We start from the raw sequence: 8919 nt of genomic DNA, 5'->3' as shown, positions 1-8919 counted from the left end.
GAGAGTAGAGAAGAGAAGAGAAGAGAAGAGGAGAGAAGAGAAGAGAAGAGAGGAGAAAAGAAAAGATAAGAAATGAGATGAAGGATGGGAAGAAAACAGATTTGAGAGAAAAGGAAGACGTTGATAAAGAAGAAGAGATAGGAACATGAGAATAAGATTACAACACGCTAGTTGCTTAAGTCACACTCATTATAAGCGTGTCTTCTTTTTACTACATCCATAAACATTCTCTCTGATCTTCTCTCTCTCTCTCTCTCTCTCCCCGTGTCACCAATAATCTCCTTTTCTCTCGTCTCTCGCCTTTCTAGTGAACGAAGCTTATGGTGTAACTCATTTTGATAGAGTGAACATTTCTCAGGCCTTGCATAATCCTATCCACCCTCCTCTGCACAGACTCCAGCTTATCTCAGGCAATTGAGTCATAAAATTAATCTGTTTTCGCCCGGGATCGAACCGGGGACCTTGCGCGTGTGAGGCGCACGTGATAACCACTACACTACGAAAACGTTAAGAGATTAGAAACTTAGAAAGAGTCAACCCAAGAAAAGTTGAAAGAAGGGAAGGTAAAGGAGAGGGAAAAGATGGTGAAGAGGAAAGAATTAATGGTGAAGGAAAGATGAAAGGGAAACAAGAATGATAAAAGAAGCAATGAGGAATTGTAAGGAAGGGAAAATAGAAAAGAAGGAAAATTAAAGAACGAATGTAAAAGGTATAACTGTAAAGTAAAAACGAGGAAGAAACGATAAAAAAAAAAGAATAAAAGGAGAAACAATAAGGAAAAGTAAGGAATGGAAAAGAGAGAGAGAGAGAGAGAGAGAGAGAGAGAGAGAGAGAGAGAGAGAGAGAGAGAGAGAGAGAGAAGACAAAATATAAGAGACGAATAAGACAAAATGAGGAAAAGACACGTATAAAGAAAGAAGAGATGAATGAATAAGATAACAAAAGACACGAAGGGAAAATAACTTCGTGCCAATGTAGCAAGCAGAGGAGAGGTGTACGTAAACAAGAGTAACAGGAAACAAAGCCATGAAAAGTAATAACCTTGAGAGTCTTGTTCTGCACCAACTCGTTCTCACCTCAAGGTCTACTGTTCCTGTTCTCTACTTGACGGTATAAGTACATTTTTTTTATTTCGTGTGTGTGGCTTTCTACGCATCACTGACTATCCCTTGTGTGTGTGTGTGTGTGTGTGTGTGTGTGTGTGTGTGTGTGTGATTCGTTTTGTAACATTGCTTTAGTGATTCGGATAACATGCACCATTGAAGTGTCTGAAATGGTTGTGTTTGTTGTTGTTGTTGTTGTTGTTGTTGTTGTGGTGGTGGTGGTGGTGGTGGTGGTGGTGGTGGTGGTGGTGGTGGTGGTGGTGGTGGTCGTGGTGGTTATTTTTTTTATCACTGGTGTTGTTGTTGTCTTCATTTTGGTGTGATAAAGAACGGAGTTTCAATATTGCTTTCTTGTTGTTGTTATTGTTTTTTGTCATTATTATTATTATTATTATTATTATTATTATTATTATTATATTATCATTATTACTACTACTACTGTTATCAATTTACTATCTAATGTACACCTCAATTCCATCGTATGTTTCCCTTAACTCTATCAATTTATACATTTCAAACAATCACGCACACACATACATACGCACACACACACACACACACACACACACACACACACACACACACACACACACACACACATACTAGAATCACCAAACTTCTCCATCGTTCCCCCCGAAGCACAGTGGCTCTCCGGTGTCTGAGTGGCTGAGTGGCTGCATGGCGCTCACTGGTCAATAGTTCGATAGTAGAAATGTAAGATAAGTTGAAGTGAAGCAGAAACCTTCCTTCCACCACCACCACCACCACCCTACCGTGAGTGGTGGTGGTGCTGGTGTGGTGGTGATAGTGGTAGTGGTGGCGTGCATGGAGAAGGAGGAGGAGGAGGAGGAGGAGGAGGAGGATTGCGTGAGGACGTGTTTCTCCGTCCATTTATGAATCAATCGTGATGAATATCCAGTTTTGCCTCAGATATGGTGTTGGTGCAAGGTAAACAGTAGTAGTAGTAGTAGTAGTAGTAGTAGTAGTAGTAGTAATAATAATAATAATAATAATAATAATAATAATAATAATAATAATAATAATAATAATAATAATAATGATAATAATAACAACAACAACAACAAATGATAATGATAACAGTGCAAAAAAAACAATAATCAGACAACAACAATAACAATTACAACAACAAACGCGAGAAAACACAACAATAACATCTACGTACATCAACACAACGGACACTCACATCACTTCCTTCGCAGTTCCCAAAGGATACAAACAAAGGAAGGATATCCACCACCACCACCACCACCACCACGTCCTGTCAAAAACTCTCCCTCCCACGCCTCCGCACCACCACCACCACCTCGTGTCCTACAACCGTGACGCGCGGCGAGGAATGTGATATATTGGTAGAAAGTCAGAGCAAGGCGACAGGTGTGCTAAGGGTGTGGTGGACAGGTGTAAATGGTTAGGTAGGTACGTACAGGTAAGTAGAAAGTCGAGAGATAAGGAGATTGATAGAAATTAAGGAAATGGTATAATGATGCACGGGTAGATAGAGATATAGTGTTTGAATGGTAGATAGATTAGTTGACAGAGTTGGTTGATTGATAGATTGATACATAATGAAAAAAGAGAAACATATACAAATTGACAAAAAAAAAAAAAAAAGCCAGCTACATTGATAGATAGATGAATAGATAGATCAATAGACGGACATGTAACCAGATGGCACACACACACACACACACACACACACACACACACACACACACACACACACACACACACACACACACACACACACACACACACCAAGCACTTCCTGACATTGTGAAATACCCCCACTGTCACTTTATTTTCTCACCACTCCCTCACCACTCCACCGCCAACACTACCCTCCACCTATCTTTGCATGGCGAGTCCCACTAACTACCCACTCACTCTCCCATGCACAGACAGCCTTCTAACGTAACACTCCCACAGAGGGCGCTTATTATTACCGTCAGTGGTCGCTTGGCTGGCGGGGGCAATATGGGAAGGTTGCGTTGCCTGAGGAAGTAGGAGAAAAAGAGGAATGAAGGAAAGATGTGTGTGTGTGTGTGTGTGTGTGTGTGTGTGTGTGTGTGTGTGTGTAGGGTAGGGAAGGATGATTAAGTATATAAGGGAAGCTTAGGGAACAGGGAATGGGAGAAAGGAAGAAAAGGAAAGGGAAAAGGAACAGGAGAGATAATTAACTTCCAATATGAAGAGGGAAGGAGGAAAAGAAATGAGAAAAACGAAAAGGAGAAGGAAGTGAGAAGCAAAAAAGAGGAAAAATGAAAAATAAAGACGAGAAGGAAGAGAAGTGAAGGAGGAAAAGGTAAGATGAGTTGGTGGAGGTCCAGAGGAGAGGGAAAAAGAAGAGTAAAAGACGAAAAGTTACGTGAGAAGAAAAACTGAAAGGAAAGTCAAAATGAAGAAGAATGGAAGGTAAGGAGGAAGAGAAGGAAGGGAAGGTGTGAGGAAAGGGGAAGAGGGAAGGGAGGGAAGGGGAAGTAGTGCGTGGGAAGGTGATTAGAGTTACCGCGGATGACGAAGGAAGGGAAAGGAGGAAGGAAGGAATGGGAAGAAGGATGAGGAAGAAACGAAAGAGTTACGTTATCTTTTTTCCAGCCTTTCCCTTCTCTTCCCTTTCTCCTCCTCCTCCTAGTAGTAGTAGTAGTAGTAGTAGTAGTAGTAGTAGAACAATAATAAGAACAAAAATAAAAATGATCAGAAGTGGTAAAGTGGTGGTGATGGTGGTAGTAGTAGTAGTAGTAGTATAGCACCCACAATCAATCGTCCTTGTTATGAAAAGGAGTTATTTTTACAACTTTTTTCCTTCTTTCTTTCCTTGAATTACGAGTTCAAAGCCCCGGCTGGTGAACACACGATCAAAGTAAAGATTTCAGAGTACGATTTTAATGGTTTCTACTCCCTTTGATGTAGTTACCTATAGTAGTACCTCTCTGTACCCCTACTCCCTCTCCTCCACCACCATCACTTCGTCTATCAATAAGTGGGAAATACGTAGGCATATTCTACACGGGGTGCCTTGTGTAGGTTTGGCTTGGCTCCCAGCGGCTTCCTTCCTTTCCTTGTGTTTTGATATGGGGAGCTACACGAAGCTATCAAGCCTGCACGTGTTGGTTACCGTGTATCATTCACTTTACATAATAACTACACAATGCCCAGTAGTCATTCGTGATTAAAGCTCCCATGAATTTACTAGCTACCCATTTGGAAGTAACTTTTTTTTTTCTCTCTATAACTGTGAATATGTAAAATCCCCCTTTTGACACAACTAATCTAGCATCCATTAAGCAATTATAAAGAACTATATGTTTCCCTTTAACTTCACCAAATCTGTATCTTTTTCTTCCTCCCCATTCATTCTTGCATCCTCACCTAAGTAACCAAAGCCTACACGTTCGTCCTAGTCCTACGCTATGCCTGACCAGTGACCACCGCTGCACACATCGTGCACTGCTGCTATCGAGGGGAAGCGAAGCGAGTCGTCAAACTTACCTCCAATAGCGTCGGTGTCATATTTCCTCCAGTGTCGGTCATTGTTAAGAGATAACACCGCTAGCATTCCCTTTGCACCTTTCCGCCTTCCTCTTTCCTTGATACGTGATACGAAGATAAGAATGTTAAGCTCCACACTAAGAAAGATAAAAATCTTTAATTATGAGTTTTATAATAATCTTCCAAAGAAATATATAACTCAGATCTCTCAACTAATAATCAAAATAATCTTTCCTTATCGTCTTTACGCAATACTTGAAAGCATTACCCTATTTCCATTGATTCTACAGTATATGGATGCAAGAATCGTTAACTGCGCAGCACAGACTACGCATATTATAAGAAAGGCCAGAAAAAATACCAGAGCTTCTAATGGCAAATCCTCAATTTGTTTCCCACTTATTAGCTTCGTGCATAACACATTACCGTAATCGTCCTGTCCTGATGAACCTTCACTAATGGTGCCCCGATAATAATGAGTCTAGGAGCAAATGACCTCCAATATCTAATATAATTAGTTGCCTAGTAATGAATGGGAAATTATAGAAATATGTATGATAAAGAATAAATTAAGAAAGATGAAGTATTTAAGATTCATAGAAACATGTAATATTAAGAATAAATTAATAAAAGTAATACATTTAAGACCTGGAATGTGAGAAGGGTACACATGCAACCTGAAGAAAAAATTAAGAAATAAAGTATTGAAGAAGCATAGCAAATTATAACACTAAAAATAAATTAAGAAAGATGAACCATTACAAAATCATAGCAACATAGAAAAAATAACCCAATCTTCAGTTTACATACAAAAAAGGGGAATATAATATGATGGTCTATAAATTAATAAATAAACAAAACCTCAGGAAAGTTAACAAGAACGCACCTTACCAGTTACCTTTCCTTATGAACAATAAATGCATAATACAAAAGACCAAGATACAATTTATATTTTTAATTCCTCCTACAAACCTACTGTCACTGCAGACTAGATACATTAGCACAATACTGAAATCAAGCAAGTTTTTTTTTTCCTTTTTTTGTTCTCTTTTTTTGCAGGGGAGGAAAGGACTCAAAGTTGGATAATAGACAGTATACAGTTAGGTAATTAATAATGCCCAACACACACAGATGAACAGGGAATGTACAATATATACTCCTTTTTTTTGAGCTTACCACCGAGACATTGCACCTGTTAACAATTCCACAGAGTCCCTACAAGACCTGTGGCGATGTGAGCAAAGTTCTCGGTCCTTACATAAGAGTATCCTGCTTCATTTATGGCTCACAACTCAGAATTAATGGTTCATGCGAGATCCTCTACAATTCCTTAGCCAAAACGACTGAAAATTGTTTAGAAAGTGAGAGAAAAATTAGACCAGAGAGAGATTAGGTGGGTCATATAATTAGATGACTAAATTTGTTAGTAATTGAAAGAAGCAACCACAGTAAAGATCATTATGGGGCATGAGAACAGCAGGAGAATAATGTACAAAGAATGAAAATTATCTGCAAAGTGAAGGAAAAGGAGAGATACTGATTTAATGAATATTGTGATTGGCTGGCTAAGTTTCTGAGTTGAAAGAACCATCACAACTGAGATCATATGGAGCATGAGATCAGGGAAAGGACAATGACACTAGAGATGGTGAGATTCTAACTGAAGACTGTTAGGTGGTTAAAATAATGAAAAGTTAAAATGAGGATCATAACAAAGGAAGAGCAGATGAGATGGAATGAGAGTGAAGGTAATGTCTACCTTGCTGATTTAGTTATTATCCAGTTAATTAATGGGATAAAGAGGCAGACATTTTCAGGAATCCAGTGACACTATGGTAAGACAATGGCAGATGGCATAGTAAGGAGAATGACATGGCAGTGGGAGTGGGATAGAGGTATGTGAAAATCAAATGGTCAGAGAAAGGTGATCACTAAGAAAAGATGACAAGTCTTGCCTCTCCATCACTCCCTCTTTCCACTCACCACTCACTCTCCTCTCATTCACATCACTATTGCCATGGGTTCTGCCTTGTCACCTTGGATGAGAGTGCCTGGCAATGCAGCGCTTTCACTCACTCCCATCTCACCGTTGCCTTCACCCTCCAAGTCTCCAGGTTAAAGACTGGAGAAATATATAATCAAGCAAGTGAAAAAGGGAACAAGGAAGAGGAACAAGGAAGATGTTAAGTACATCCTGACCAACCCCCACAAACACCCATACCCACACACACTTTCAAATATGAGATAAGAAGTCCTAAGATATCTTTTATTCTTTTATAAATGTCAATTGGTATGAAAAATCACACTCGCCAAGTTATCAAAATTAAAAACCACCTCTAAAATCATTCATCAAAATTCACGTCTTCCCAAAATTACACTCAATAAGTTATCAGAATAAATAACTAGACCCAAAAATATCACTTAACTATTTGTCAAGATGAAAACCATCCTAAAAAATCCTTTCTAGTATTCAAATTAAAAACAAGTCCTCAAAAATTACCAATTTCTCACCAAAATGTAAAATCACATCCCTCCCCTCAAAAAATTATAAATACCATAAATAAAATAATACAGTAATATTAATAACAATCTTAAATATTTCTTTAATTGTTAAAATGAAAAACTATACCTTACTTTGCCAATAAGTTATTCAGCATTACAATTAGTTGAGTTTATGTGATGCAAAACAGTTCACGTGGTCACTCCACTGGGACACTGATCTAGAGGTGTCTCCAAACAGAACAACAATACAAGAACATATATGTATGGGTAATGAAAAAAATACATTGCTGAAATTCACCTCCAATAGCTATACATAAGAATATTGAGAAAAATCCTGAGACACTGACAAAAATTTAAATTTTGCAATAAGACTGTTAAAAGATACATCTTTCTGAAACATGATAGGAGACTCGGGCAATGAGCACTGGCTGTACCTTGATCTAGTTATAGTTTCCCTCTTTCACTTCAAATTTTTGGAGTGATTTATATCGGACTTCCCTAGAGTATCTGGGCCAGGAGGGTGCCGGCCCCCTAGAGAAGGACTTTGGATTGGCATTCGGAAACTATCATCCTGAGTGAATGCCCTTCCTGCCCTCAGACCATGGCCAGAATTCAAATATGTGCACCTGAAGACCCCTCAGCCCCCAAAGGGACTGCAGTCCCAGTGTACAAGTCTCCTTGAAAACACAACATGATAAATTAAAGTCACAAGTACACACAAGAAAAATTAATGTAATACTGTAGAGAAGAATGTTTCCTACACAACCCAATACTGGCCTTCAGCTTCCCTGCCAGCCAAGGACTAGATAGGATGATGAGAGCTGCTGGTTGCTCACCCTCTCATCCCACAGTGAGATCCTGGCTTGTGGCAGGACATGAAGGAATTCAGGACTGTCTTTACAGCAATGAGTGGACATATATGCATCATCACTGCACCACCAGGTACATCACAGGCAGGATGGAATGACGAGGTCCTCCTGTGTCCTATAATACTCATTCCTTAACCTAAATGTCCATCACTCCATCTGCCTCAACCTCAAGTTAATGCATCATAACAAAGCAGCAGCTTCTCTGGAAGTGCACTGCCACACCTCAATGGTCAATATTTACAGGAATGAGAAAAACAAGCTAAGCTAAAATGCCACAAGTCACGCCACAACACCTGCAACACACCTCACCAAGACTGAAATTGTCATGTAAAATCAGTTAACTTTGTACACTAATATTATGTCCAATAGTAACCAAACTCACAGTCCCAAGGATTACTATCTCAAAAAGGATCAATTAACTTTCATAGAGGACTGTTCCTCCTTTCAAATTTCACATTATAGCTGCATGGAACAGTTTGTTTCAAGTTCTGTAGTGAGCTGAAGCAACCAGGACATAATTCTGATAGTAATCTGAATACCTATATTACTTAACATAAAATGTAACAATGTTTTCATTGTGGATTAGAGCATAATATTTCTTGAAAACAAGTGGAAATGTACATTGCATATTGGCATCTTTAATTTATGTTAAAATTAAGTCTTATGTTAGAGCATTCCAGAAGCCTTGGATAAAACATGGAGGAGACCAAGCTAATTCATACTTTGTCTGCCTCCTCAACCATTAAGGTGGAGATGTCTTGTAAGATTCAATGTCTTTCATACTCTTCCTCTTTCCCATAACAGCACATTGAGCAGTAAACACCAATTTTTAACTTATCTTCAACTTTTAAACATTAACAATATAAACTGACTCACAACTGCACACCAGCCCCACACTCACACCTTCCAAGCCGCTGACTCCTCCACGGCTGCGG

This window comes from Portunus trituberculatus, chromosome 27 (assembly GCF_017591435.1).
Source record: "Portunus trituberculatus isolate SZX2019 chromosome 27, ASM1759143v1, whole genome shotgun sequence".
NCBI classification, from domain to species: domain Eukaryota; kingdom Metazoa; phylum Arthropoda; class Malacostraca; order Decapoda; family Portunidae; genus Portunus; species Portunus trituberculatus.
Note: the sequence above shows the minus strand (reverse complement) of the source record.